Source organism: Panthera leo, chromosome F3 (assembly GCF_018350215.1).
Source record: "Panthera leo isolate Ple1 chromosome F3, P.leo_Ple1_pat1.1, whole genome shotgun sequence".
In the NCBI taxonomy this organism is placed as follows: Eukaryota; Metazoa; Chordata; class Mammalia; order Carnivora; family Felidae; genus Panthera; species Panthera leo.
In genome coordinates this window covers 33,447,004-33,461,722 of record NC_056696.1, presented here as the reverse complement: position 1 = coordinate 33,461,722, position 14,719 = coordinate 33,447,004, and the positions used below count along the sequence as shown (strand labels likewise).

At 43.6% G+C, this 14,719-nt stretch overlaps 1 protein-coding gene across 1 annotated transcript in view; it reads right to left on the bottom strand.

The window, feature by feature from the left end:
* IRF6 (interferon regulatory factor 6) overlaps positions 1-14,210 on the bottom strand; it is a 37,434-nt gene extending 23,224 nt beyond the window's left edge. Inside the window, exon 1 of the mRNA XM_042925875.1 lies at positions 14,191-14,210. The gene's annotated coding sequence lies outside the window, so the exon portion shown is untranslated. The remainder of the gene's footprint in view (positions 1-14,190) is intronic.
* Positions 14,211-14,719: the final 509 nt, after the last annotated feature.

The following is a 14,719-nucleotide window of genomic DNA, read 5'->3' as shown; positions in this document are numbered from 1 at the left end:
GGGAAGATGTACATACCGATGTAAGAGTTAAGTGTTGATCTCATGTAACTCCTGGCCAGGAGAACCCCAGAGTCAAGAGCAAAGAAGGTTCAGGTCTTTCCTCACACAGACCCAGACCAGAGGCCTGAGGCCATCCCACATGAAAAACACAAGCATCATTCCCTCATTCATCATTCAGTAAATATTTACTGAACACCTACTATATGCCAGACAAATTCCCTGCCCTCATGAAACTTACCACCTCCTATTGTCATCTTCTATTGGTACTGAAGCCCTCTGTTTAAACTTTCACTTATGAGTCCTTCTGCTATTGTAACTACCTCCTATCTGCCAGCTTCCAGCCCCATTCTAATCTATCCTGCAGCCCTTTGTGAGCTCTGACCCCATTCACTTTCCTGCTCAAAAACATTCTGTGACTTCCCAAGGTTTATTGAATCAAAGCACTATTCACTCATCCAACACATGTTTATTGTGTATCTACTATGTGCCGGGCTCTGTTCTAGGTTCTGGGGAATACAGCAGTGAGCAGGACACATAAGAACTTCTGCTCTCATAGTACGTAGATTCTAGTGGGGAGAGACAGAAAATAACCAAGATAAATAAGTGAAGCAAGTAAAGCACATTGGTTGGTAATAAGTTCCAAGGAGAACAATAAGGCAACCGAGGTTCGGGAGGGGAGGGGGCAGGGAAGAAGTAAAATTTTAGACAGACTAACTAGGGAGAAGATGACATTTGAGTAGAGATCTAAGAAAGTGTTGGATGGAGCCGTGTAGATAGCAGAGGGAAGATGGTTCCTGAAAGAGGGGCGATCAAATGAAAAGATCCTGAGGTAAGCACGTACTTGCTCATTAAAGGAGGGTCAGGGAGGTCAGAATGAGGTTCAGTGGCTGGAACAGAGCAAGGAGGGAGGGGAAAGTGTTGGGATACAAGGTGTGAGAGGTAATGACTTTAGCTTTTACTCTAAGGCAGATAGGGAGCCACTAGGGGCTTTAGAGTAAGCGCAAGAAGGTGTGACTTGTTTTGCAGCTTCGCTCTGGCTGCTGTGTTTAAGATAGGAAGAATGGAGAGAAAGGCCAAGCAGGGAGTCTAATTGGAAGGCCCCTCTCTCACCCTAGCCTGCTTTTCCAACCACATCTCTTAACCATTTCACAACTCTACAGCCCTCATAGACTCTTCCCAGAGCACACATGACAGCTGCTGGCCTACCATCCTCGATGACATTACCACCACTTGGAATATCAATACTACGACAACAGGAACAATAGCTGTTACTTACTAAGCATCAATAACTCCAGTCAAATGTGGTTTTTGAAATATTATCAGATGTCACTCACAGACATTATTTCATTTCGTGTTTATATTTTGTTCCTATTTATTGGGAAAGCTGAGGCTTTTTACAACTTGTCACCAACTGGGAAGGTCCCTGGGCCCAACTGTAAGATGTAAAAAAACAAGTGCTGTCCCTCAGGTCTCAAATGGACCATTTCTATCTTTGAGGGTCTCCACGCCATGTGACTCTCTGGGTACTTCCTCACAGAAAGTCTGAACAAATGGGGAGAGTTACGTTTAAAATGACCCTGACAGGTCAATATCAATTTTCTGGATTGAAAAATAGAAGCAAAAAACATTTGGGCAGAGAAAATAACATTGCAAATGGTCAGAGGTACCATGTGGGAAGGTCAGGAGGTTTCAATTTGGCGGAGCTTTAGTATTTGTAGGGACGAATTAGGCAGGAAACAGACCTAAAAGGCCTTGAATGCCATATCAAAGAGCCGGGCTTTCACCTCTTTATAGTCAGGGAGGATGGAAAGGTTTTAACTAAACAAACAAATAAAAATATTCTTTAAGTTTGAGCAAGACAAGAGTGCCTGGAAATGTGCAGACTGTGGCTACCTGGAGAAAATGCTTTCCTTTTAAGGGAAGCAGACACTAAGCTCTGGCTGATAGTTGTCATGCAGAAAGACAGGCCCAGCCTTGCCACTGGGAAATCTAGACTTTATGTAAAACTTTGTATACGTTTGCAACACATTTAAAGAAACAAATTTAGTTACATGAGCCATATAAAACACTCCATGGGAGCTGCTATTTGGGGGGGTTCTGCCCTGGAGTATAAATGAGTTCCAGGAAGATAGGGACTTTGTCTTGTTTCCACCGTGTTCTCAGCGGAGAACTTGGCACAGGGCCTGGCACACAGCAAGTGTTCAATACATATTTATTCCGTGCATACGTAGGGGTTAGGTATTAGTATTCTCCCTTACACTTTAGGAAACTGAGGCTCATCGAGGATAATAGATCACACGGGAAGTGGCCATACTCTGGCTCAGGAGCAAATCTCTGAACTTCAAATGAGATAAAATGACTCATAGGAGAGATCAATTAAGAGTAGAAACAGTTCTTCATCTGTCCCTTACACCACCCCCTATCCCAGGGCTGTTCCCACTTGTTACCAAAGTCTCATGTATGGCGCTACCTGGTTTTAACTCCCCTGGGATACTTCCGATCCCACTCTGTTGGGACTGTTTTTTCCCTTATTTTGTTCAGACCTAGGAATTAGAGACGAGGCAGCCCACACACCACCTGTCCCTCCCCAGCACAGTGACATCTGCATAACGTTGGGCTGCTAACAGTAGCAGCTTCTCTCCTTGGCCTTTCAAATCCAAGGAAGGACCCACCAGGCCTTCCCTGGCCAGGTGCCTGGCTGACAAATCCCTTAGCATAGCCAAGTAGCTTCAACGCTCTTGCTGTTCTAGTTCACTAGTTACAAAACATTATCTGCAGAGCCGGGCATCGCTGCTGCATAAATAGAAATGGAAGGAGGTAACAAAATAGGAGAGCCAGTGAGTGGGGATTTGGGGAAATAAAACACTAATCTTTGAAGCTTCTAAAATAAGAGGCAGGATTTCTAAGAAGATCTACTCAGTTGACATGAAATCAATCCTTGCTTCTGCCCTTTCATCTAATCAGACAGGTTAGTTAGTCAATCAACAAACATTTATTGTGCAGGGCTCAACATACTTCTGGAAGTGCAGGTCATGATTTGAATGATGCCCATGAACTGAGTGTGTCATACTCCGTTCATATATTCATGTACTTTTAATTCATTAAGAAAGGATGAGGAGGGAAAGAAACACTAGCATGTTTTACCCAGAGGGGTAAATGTTTAATCCAGAGGGGAAAGTTGTTCTTCCCCAATACGATTCTAAGAGTGATTTACCAATATTAGTTTTTCTGGAATCTTCCCAGCATCTTGTACTTTGAAGGAACAGCTGCAGCTCAGTGCCCTGCCTTCTATACAGCACTGCCAGCCAATCGGCCAGGTTCATCTTGCCCACCACCATTTTCCTTAAATGGCTTTAGTTTCAAGTACATCGGGGGCATTTTTAAAAATTTGTTAAGAGAGTCTTACCCGAGGTCACTCAGCTGGTAAACGGTGAGTGGGAAGCTGACCCGCCCTATCTAACTGACTTCGTGCCCTTTCCATTAGGTCATGAGGGGGAACCGAAGCTTTGGAATGTTAATCGTGCCCACGGGCCGAAGTAATATCCCAGGATGTAAATGTGTGTGACCATCTGTCTGTCCTGGGGGCGTGAAGAAGGCAACATGCTCTGCCCTTGACCCTAACTGACTGAGCCCGGGGGCCAGCTCTGGAGCTTTAGGGGCCTGGGAACCAGTGTGCCTGTGTCTGGAGGCCCTGAGAGTTTCGCTCTGTTTCAGAGCAGGCACTGCCACCTCCCAGTTACTATTCTGTGCTGTGGCAAGTGCCAGCTTGTCTCCCCTTCCCGCCCAGCCCAGGAACCCTCCGGCATTTCTAGTTCAGGCCCAGACCCGTCCTGGCAGCCTGGATTCCACTGCCGAGGCTGGAAGCTCATCTCAGCCCAGTGACCATCTTGCTCTGGTTTTTGTCACAGGAGAATTGTGATTCCAGCAGTTTTGGGAGTTGGGGGTGGGCGGCCACAGATGTCTCGCTCAAACTACAGAGTGGTGGGGTGGAGGTCAGGGTGCAGAGAAGGAAAGACGGGAGAGAAGCGGGGAGGGGACGCTTTAGACATTCCACTCCTGAGGCTGTTTCATCCCAAATCCAAGGTAAATAAAGGAGTTGGGGAGGCTGGACTGGACCCAGCAGCCCAGCCCTGAGTTCTAGCCCTGACAGAGCTGAAAGGAGGACTTTCTGGCATTCCCACACGGGGGTGGGAAAGAGGCTGGGTCTGGGCAGGTCTGAGGAGCCCTTGTTCCCTATGGCCCTGGGGGGAACACGCCCGGATTTGCTGACCTCTCTGGTAGGAGTCTATCAGGTAGGAAGCCCAGCCTCTGATGACACTTGCTGTGTGTGGGCGTGTATAAGCAAATTGTGTAGTGCATTTGTGCATTTAGTGTTTATCTGAAATTCAAATTTAACGGAGAGTCCCAGTATAGGGGAGTGAGGTGACACTTCAGTCCCTCTGCCCCTCCAATTTCAGTGAGATGAGGGCCAGTTTCTGGCATGTATCCCTGCTTTAACCTGATCCCCACCTTACAGCAAGAGAATTCCTTGGGCATTGGCATTCCAAGACAGCGCCCGTGCCCCAGCCCCCACATAGCTAGGGCCCCTCTGCCTTCAGTTCTGAAACTCCAAAGACTTTCATGTCAAGTATTAATGCTCCATCCTGGAGCCCCTTTGAAGATGAAAAGCCCTCCTGAGAAGTGAAGGGCTCTGTTGTTGTAATTAACATAATTACAAGCAATTTTTCCCATAGCCCTGTGGAAAACTGGGGGACCTCACTTCTTGTAAGAAATACCTACCTCGCTCTCCCAGGAGAAGGCCAACCTCTTCTAATCCAGCACTAGGGTAGATGTCCCTGCCAGCCCCGGTCCCCAGTACCACCCACCTTGACTTAGACTTGGTTTTTGTTTCTGGTTTTGTTTTGCTTTTACCTTTTCAGATGATTCATCACCACGACAAGGGATCCACCTTTCTGGGCACAGTAGCCACCCTCTCCTGGGACACGTCTGTGCCTACCTTCCTGGGTCGAAAACACTTGGTGGATGATAAAGCTGAAAGCTACTATTTCTACCCGAGTCCTGGACCAGACAGAAGGGATGCCAGCTGCCTCTCTCAACCCAAATGCCCTGACGACTGGGAGCAAACTCTTCCCTGATTCAAAGAATCAGTTGCCACTGTGCAAGTGACTATGTGGAAGGACACGTAAGCATTTCCCTGCAGAGGTAGCTGGTCACACAATGATAGCCAGGGCAGCTAAAGGCCAGGCCCAGAGGCCCTGAACAGAGTCTGTGGTCTTAACTGTTTCTAGGATTGCATCCTCCTGCTGTCCCCAGGGAGGCGATCATCTCTTCCACAGAAGGAGCCACAGCATTTCCTTCTCTAAAGGTTTAGCATAGAGGAGGTGCTCAGCATTACTAATTGTGCCAAATGAATCTGTCTGTGCTAGGCCAAAGAAACATCTCTGTCTGTCTCTGGATTCCCAGGGCTCTAAACAGCTTTTGGGTTTCCTGGCATACCAACGTATGACTCGTCTCTGACCTGTTAATGTGAGTGTCAAAACTTACAGAAACGTCCGATATGGTTACTGTTGGCAGTGCAAACTGCCCAACTGCCCAAACTGTCTGTAAGTTCAAGAATTTTAGACTGTAGACTGATGATGGCAAATTAGTGAGATGTTATAAAATTTCCCCATCACCCAAAATCTGTCTTCAATACCTTTGTATCGGCCTTACCCTAGGCTCGTTAGGAAATCAGAACAAAGAAGAATCCTGGACTCCAGAAGAATATGCCCTCAGGGCCTGGTCATTATAACCAGCTCCTTTCCCCACAGTACACGTGTACACACGCATGCACACACACACACATATGCACACACACGCGCGCATATACTCATCTGGGACGGCAGAGCCAACTCCTCCTCACCCTTCCTGTTTCATTCCATTTAATTTAATAGGAACTTGCACTTAGAGAGTAAATAATGCTCAACAACAATAACAGCTCATCATTATTGATCTAGTCTCTTTGAGATTCAGAGTCAGCAGAACATGTCAGATGAACTTAGGGTATCTTGACAGGGGCTCAATGACAGACAGTTGCGATTAGGCTGCTGAAATGGTGTTCACCATGACAGGGGAGAATCGGGACTGGTGTCCAAGGGCCTAGAGCCCATCAGAGGGGAGATCTGACTCTGAGAACAACATGAGGCTGATGCTGGAGCCTCCTTCCAACCCATCCAGCTTGACACTGCGGGAGTCCCTGGGGAAGTGGCTATCTGCTGAAGGGCTACACCATTGGGAGCTAGCTAACTCTGGCATGGCATGCCTAAGGCTGACTGTAACAAATTGGGGCAGCCAAGGTCAGGGAAGGGGAAGGCAGAGAAGAATGTCTGCTCTTGCCCCCTGGAACACAACTAGGCCTCAGCAGTGACCGCTTAACATCAGTGTAACCAGGACTGACCCTTTGGGTTGTGTTTGCACTGTTGAGAGATTTGGCCAAATCAGGGGGAAGACTGCACTTCCCGCTAATGTACGTGTGTAGAAGCTTGATGTCTTAGTCTGTTTGAGCTGTTATAACAGAATACCATAAACAGAAATCTTTTTCTCACAGTTCTGAGACTGGGATGTCCAAGATCATGGCACTGGCAGATACGGAGTTTGATGACAGCCGGCTTCCTGGTTCTTCTTGGCCATCTTTTTGCTTTGTCCTTACATGGTGGAAAGGATGAGGGAGCTCTGTGGAGTCCCTTTTATAAGGGCACAAATTCCATCATGAGAGCTCCACCTTTATGAACTAATCATTTCCCAGAGGCCCTATCTCCAAATACTATTACCTTGGGGGTTAGGATTTCAACATATGAATTTTGGGGGGATACAAACATTCAGTCCGTTGTCCTCAGCATCACTGGGATTCCTATATTAAAAGAAATTCCTTCTTTTAGGTAAAGGCTGAAGCACAGGAACAACTTTGAAGAATGATTGCTCTTCAAGTAATATACTTAAGAAACAAATCTATCTTTCCTAAAAGAAAAGGGTAGAGTATCCTTCATTTTAAAATCAAGAATACAGTTCTCTTTCTTTTCTTTTAATGATTTTCAAGGTCTTTTTGTTTTCTGAAGAGCAAAGAGTGATTTCAGGGTATATTCCTGGGCGGTTGAAAAAAATTCCTCCTTGGATCTCAGCTACCAATGCTCAACCCTTACCCATGCTATCTTCCTTTCCCTTTCCAATGGAATCTGTCTTATCCCAAATACATTCACCATCATCCACGCTACTTCCAGAAGGATTGCTGTTACAGTTACGTTAGGATTGGAGGATGCAGTGATCCAAACATTCACCTGGCTCTCAAACTCCAGCCCTGTCTTCAGGCAGAACTGGAGGACCTACAAGTTTGCAGAAGAAGGGTAGAAGAGTCCACTGTGCTCAACACTGAGCTGCAAACAGCTCTGCAATCTGCCCTGGTGGACTTTTCACTGTAAGACTTTACAATAAATTCATGGAAGGACATCTTCAGTTACAAATTTTAGGTCTAAAGCTTTCAGTTTTAACCAGAATGAATGCCTAGAGAAGAAAGCAAAGAGTAATAAAAAGCACACAAAGATGCTAGAAATCTTGTTCATGAGAAATGTATGGCTGTTAAATCTGAGAAAGGCCAATGTTTATTGGGGCTTCCCTATTTGAAGAAACCATCTGCCCCCCCCCCCAAATGGAAGGTAAATCATCAGCCAAGGAAAAAGATTGAGATCACTGAAGCCTACCACACCAGATGTGACAGCTCCCCGGTTTAGCCTGTGATGTGAGTGTTACACTGGGGTAACAGTCAAATGTGGGAAAACATAAGAGCAGCTGCTGTTGATTTGGACTAATAGGCAATTATGGATTCAATTTCATTCAAGATGGTAATTCTTCATTTGTCAAAAAGTAGGACCACAATCTGTGCCCACAATCTATGCTTCTTCTTTCCAAAAGAAAAAAAAAAAAATTCTCATAAATTGTCACATAGATGGACTGGCGGTAGAAGAGTCAAGATTTTCTCGGGCAACTTGACATGTAAAAGACAAATGATAAAAAAATGCATCACCTTTAAGTCAGGCTATCACAGGCTGGATTAATCATTCCCCTTTTCTGCTCTCCCAGCGCATGGCTCATAGTTTCATTAAAGAATTGATCATGTTGTGATGTCATGGAGAATGACTTTGAGGGCTGCCCCTTCCCTCTGGACTGTGAGCTTCCTGAAGCTAGGGCTTTTGTTTGATTCTTTCACATGAATTGCCTTGGCACTCAGTATATCCCCAGAGTGCAGTGGTCACAATGATTACTCAACAAGCAGATACCCTCCTGGTGATATACTGGACCCAGTGACACACATAAAGTGTAAACTCATTTAGTACTTAATATATGACTGAGATTTGAATCCAGTCCATCTAAATCCAGTATCCACAGTCTTAGCCTCTTTTTTTTTTTTTTTTAATCCTCTTTGTAAACCTACCTTTCCTGAGAAGGATCAGTCAGTAAATGGAAGAAAGTATCAGCTTTCCTCCTTCTCCAGTGGCTGCTCCTTCTCAGTCACCTTGCTTGTTCTTCCTCAACAGCGACCCCCACCCCCAGCCTCTTAAATTTGCAGGGCCTGAGGGCTCAGTTCTCAGACCCATTCTCTGTATTTACACTAGGTGATGTAATTCTGTCTTATTCATATGCTGACCACTCACAGATGTGCTTGGGCCTCCTGGCATCTTGGATCTCTCCCCGGAAGCACAGATATGCACACATCTCTGACTACCTCTTGGATCTCTCTACTTGGATGTCTAATAAAATTCTCAAGCACATGTGAATCAAATGACCTTTTTTTGTTAGATACATGGGTGCAGGATCTCTGAGGCCAAAAAGGCAGAACAGAAGAAGTTAACAGCTGTGGGGAGCAACACCCTTAGGTTGGCCCAGTGGATGCCCTTGTGTTGTAACAAGGCCCTGCACAGGGACCAGCATGGGTGGGTGTGGATTTCATAAACCTACTTCACGATAGTCTCTACTTAGGATGCTTCTATCGGGGACATTTGAGATGCTAGTTTCAAAAATGTTGAGAAGTGTAAGGAAGTATTTGGTAAAAATATGAAAAAGTCTCCAAAGTCTTAGTGGGCAGCATGGATAGCAAAATAACTGCTTAGGGGAGGCATCAAAAAGGAAGATTTAATACCCTTGTCCCCTACACCAAACATTATGATTTCTCTGAAGTCCCAATCTGATCACATAATCCCCTTGCCTGAAATGCTTTAATGGCTTCTCAGCTTATGTGGGGTTGGGCCTAAACCCCCCAGCAAGATGTGCAAGGCCTTTAATGGACTGCCACCTTCCCTGTTGGCCTCACCAACTACTCCTCTCTCAACGATGCACCCCAGCAACATGGGCTTGCAGTTTTCCAAACACATCTTTACACCTTTACTCGTGTTATTCCGTCTCCATGGAATATTCTTTCCCTACTGTTCACCTGGGAAACCCTGACTCAACATAGCCTCTGTGCAGCTCCCCATGATCCTCTCCCTTCCCTCCACAGAAGAATGAGTTTCTTTATCCTCTGGGTTCCTAGAACCCCTTCTACATCCTTCTAATACAGATTTTATTTTATTTTTTTAAAGCTTTATTTATTTAAGTAGTCTCCATACCCAACATAGGGCTCAAACTCATGATCCCAAGATCAAGAGTCACACGCTTTTCCAACTGAGCCAGCCAGGTACTTCCTAATATAGATTTTAGTCCATGATGATGCAATTACTTAATTGTTTTGTCTCTCTAGTTAGACTATGAGATCTCCAAGGGAAAAGTCTGAGGTTGGAGCTTTTAAAATCCTTGATGTCTAACTGGAGTGTATTATGCTAAATGAAATAAGTCAGTCAGAGAAAGACAGATACCATATGTTTTCACTCATATGTGGAACTTGAGAAACTTAACAGAAGACCATGGGGGAAGGAGAGGGGGAAAATAGTTACAAACAGAGAGGGAGGGAGGCAAACTATAAGAGACTCTTAAATACAGAGAACAAACTGAGGGTTGATGGGGGGGGGCAGGGAGGAGGGGAAAATGGGTGATGGGCATTGAGGAGGGCACTTGTTGGGATGAGCACTGGGTGTTGTATGTAAGCGGTGAATCACAGGAATCTACCCCCAAAACCAAGAGCACACTGTATACACAGTATGTCAGTCAACTTGACAATAAACTATATTAAAAATAAAATAAATAAAATAAAATAAAATAAAATAAAATAAAATAAAATAAAATAAAATAAAATAAAATCCTTGATGCCCAGCATCATGCCTGGAATACAGCAACTGTTTAGTAAATGTTTGATAAATGAGTGAATGTGTGCATGCAGAGCCCTGCCCCAAAATATGAAAAATAGAGTATAGTTGTACCAATATTCCACTAGAAGAGGATATGTAAAGCTTTCTCCCCTCTAGCATAGCATTTTAGGCTCCATCTCAATCAGATTAATATAATCTGATAAAGTATTTCATTTTTAGGCTTGACCTAATATAAATGAATCTCTAACAAACCTGAGGAAACATATTTATTAAAAGTCACTATCTTCCAGGCTCTGGGTTTGACAATGGGAACTTGTTATGGGTACAGATGAACAGAAAGGGTAGGAACTATATATATCAATATTTTATATTTCTACGTACACTTAAGTGCATTACAAAGCTTTTCTTTTCTCACACATAATCGCATTTTCTAAAATGTGCTCCACCTTGAAAATGTATTGCTCCATACACAATAAATGCTGTGGAATCCGATGACTACACAGGTTTCTAATTTCCTGTTGTCCTATATCCTTCATATCCTGTCTTAAACACACGCGTGCACGCTGTCCATGAAGTCGGCCGAAACAACTCATACAGCCTAAGATCTAGAATCTAGATCAATTTGGAATTCAATCCTAATGGTCAATGAATGTGACTGACGGACAAATGCTCAATGGTAGCAGACCCACCCCGGCCCCAAACCCCACCCTGGTCCTAAAACAACATCCTGCTTCCTGGGCATCAGCATTTCTTGGTTCAGCATTTATCACAGAGTATTGCAATCATAATCTGCATACTTATCCATACCTAAACCAGACTGCAAACTCCTTGAAGAGACCAGCATGGACCGTATTCTTTCTCCTAGCCTCAGCTGCTAGCATAGACCTGGCATGTGGTGTCTAGTCTATGTATTTTTTAATGAATAAACTCATTTTATTATAAGGGTAGTGAGATACTAATTTCTACCAGCATTCTCAGGGAGAGGCTGGAATGCTTTGGGGTGTATATAGATGCATGTGTATACATGTGGTGGAGAAGCTGGTCTTGTGTGTAGGAAACTATCTGATTTAAGCCCTCTAGAGGAGAGGAGATAAATGTGTGGGTGTGCATAAGAACTTTCCCCAGAGCCCTCCCAAATAAGTAGTTGAGATGTCTGAACTTCCATCATTAGAAAGGCATACCTTTGCATTACATATGGCTCCCTATCAATGTATCTTGAATCCATGTGTCCTTGCTATTACATAAGTTATCACATTAGTTGCAGCATTCAAATATCTTCAGTATCTGATCTATAGCTTCAAATCGTACATCCCTAATTTCCACACCCACCCCACTGAGAATCTGAGATAGACCTCTGCTAACTTTTTGTAGTTTGCATTAGAAAGTGGTTTGTTTATTCGTCTCTTAAAATATATAGTTATATATCAAATAATCTCTTTCAAACAATATACACCATAATATACGCAAGCGATTAAAACACATCAATTTGTATAATTCCATGAGTTCATAATGGTACTAACAATAAAACAAAAACTTGACTAATTACCATTGGAAAACAGAGAATTGACTCCTTGTGTTGAAAATTTGTAAATGAAGGGAGGGAATCAACCATTTATTCTGCCTTTCCTATAGAAACTGTACCACTGGGTCACCAAAGTTTCGATAAGGGAGAAGTCCGTCTTCATAGAGATAGTTCAGCAAGGGAGTGAGGAAGAAATAACAGAACTAGGATATCACCCCTGTGATAGAACTGGAATGCAACCTCTAATGAATTAATGAATTGAGACATTAAGCACCAATGGCTGGTAGCATCACAAATAACAGAAAATCACATTATATGCCTCCTGTAGGAAGCATAAAACACTAACTGTAATGAAGTCTGATCAAAGTTCTAAGTCCAGCAACCTATCTGCAAGAAATATAGAGAACAGCAGAAGACCTTAAACCAAGAAAGTGTAAAGAAAAACAGGATGACATTTATGAAACAATGAAAAATTTGAACACCAAGTAGATACACAATGTTATTAAATAATTGTCATTTTTAGGTGAAATGCCATTATGGCTATTTTAATATTTTATTAAAAAATTTTTTTTAACCTTTATTTATTATTGAGAGACAAAGAGAGACAGAGTGTGAGCAGGGGAGGGGTAGAGAGAGAGGGAGACACAGAAACTGAAGCAGGTTCCAGGCTCTGAGCTGTCAGCACAGAGCCTGATGCGGGGCTCAAACTCACGGACCGCGAGATCATGACCTGAGCCGAAGTCGGACGCTCAACCGACTGAGCCACCCAGGCGCCTCTATTATGGCTATTTTTAAAGAAAAGAATCCTTACCTTGTCAAAATGCATACGACAATATTTACAGATGAAATAATATGATGTCTGGGATTTGTTTCAAAAATCATGGGGGGGTGAGGGAGGTCAGGGACAATGGTTGGGTGCATGTATGAAATAAGATGGCCTTGTGTTGGCGATTGTTGAAGCTGAGTTATGGGGTACGTGTGAGTGCATTATACCATTTTGTCTGCTTTTGTATATATTTGAAATTTTCCAAAGAATAAGTTTTTTTCTTCTAAAGGTGTTAACCTTCCTGAATATTCTGATATTCTTGTCCTAAGGGACAGCCACTTCTCTCCCACCTTTTGAGATCATTCTCCTAGGGAGTCTGGGGAATTGCAAATATCCTGGGAACAGTTACATTAATCCATTAATATCTCTGCACACTAGTTAAAAGATTATTTCCTGGGCTGTCTTTACCTCTGAAAATACTGAATGCCTGCAGATAAACATTAAAGAAAACCTTGGAGGAGGGAAAAGTAAGGGCTGAATATGGGAAGAAGAAAGGAGAACAAATTTGGACTTCATTAGGATTTTTCCACATCCTTCACTATTTGGCTCATGCATCTTCTTTGTGTGGGTTTTTACTAGGAGAACTTTCACTGAAGGCATGAAAAAAATGTTTAAATTTTGGATTCTCAGGGTCCCTTTTTATGTTGTTAAAGGCTAGTATAAATACTTATAGGAGAAGAAGGAGTCTTTTTTCCTTGTCTAGTGAGCCAGCGGTGAGACTGTTTGGGTGGGGCGAGGCACAGTTTTGCCTGAACCCGAGAACAGTCTAGACCTGTCCACAAGACCACAAGGACGTGGAAACCAGGAGACAGTAAGGAGTCATCTCAAGTGCTCAAGAGTATAGCTTTTTATAGAAGATCTCTGGAAGAACACCAAGGAACTGGTTGCCGCTGGGGAGAGAAGCTGGAGCACTCCGGACAGGGTGGGAGGGAAAATCAAGTATGACTTTATTGTTACAGTCAGATTATACTGTGGTCAGTGCCTTAAAATATATGATGACATTTTGCAAGCAGCCTTTTGTTGACATAAGTATACCTTTTTATCTTCAAATTAGACAGAAGACAGATGTGTTTGTTTATGGTTTCCTTGGCTGGGCCAGCTGCTGGGCCACCACTGGCTGTTTGCACATTTTCTTGATAGGCCTTCCCCTGCCCTCCCTACCCAATGCCAACCTCCCAGAATCTAATTGGGAGCAGTAGATGGTCACTAGAACCAAGAATAGGATTCTAGTAGTTCTAGTACAATTTCCCCATGTGAGACATGATATCAGTGAAAGCTCAAATGTTCTCACAGAAGCACCCCTAATAGCAGAGCCAAGGGAACACTCTCTTTGATGGCTCCCATTTTACCTTAAATATTCAGATGAATTCTGCAATCTCTGATTTATCACTTTGTTCTTCTAGAACATGACATTATATCATTACTAGGGGAAAAAGAGTTGCTATATTTATCCCGTGAATTCTAGAAGCCCCGCACACCTGTGCCTGTTGCTGAAGTACAGAGTCTAGTTTTGTTTTGTGCTTCCTTCTGCTTATTTATTGAGGTTATTATTTACATACATTAAAACTCACCAGAGGCGCCTGGGTGGCTCAGTCGGCTGAGTGTCCCAGTTCCGCTCAGGTCATGATCTCACTGTCTGTGAGTTCGAGCGCTGTGTGGGGCTCTGTGCGGACAGCTGGGATCCTGGAGCCGGCTTCAGATTCTGTGTCTCCCTCGCTCTCTGCCCCTCCCCGACTCATGCTCTGTCTCTCTGTCAAAAATAAATAAACATTTAAAAAAACCTCACCAATTTTAACTGGACAATTTTTGTAATTGTATACAAGACGTAACGACTGCCCCCATCAAGATATAGAATGTTCACACCACCTTAAAAAAGTTTTTCCATCCCCTTTGTCCAAGTTCAGTTTTGAGACGCTCCAGTTTTATGGCATTCTCCAACATGGACTCTGGGTGATTTTAGGAAAGTCACTTTACTTCCCCTGATATGTTTCTGCTCTTGTAACATGATAAATGAAGGAATACATTTATTTCTAGGGACTCTTCCAGTACTTTCAGAAAACAAGGGAGTCGAGTGGGCGCTGGTATCCCAGCCTTAGGTCC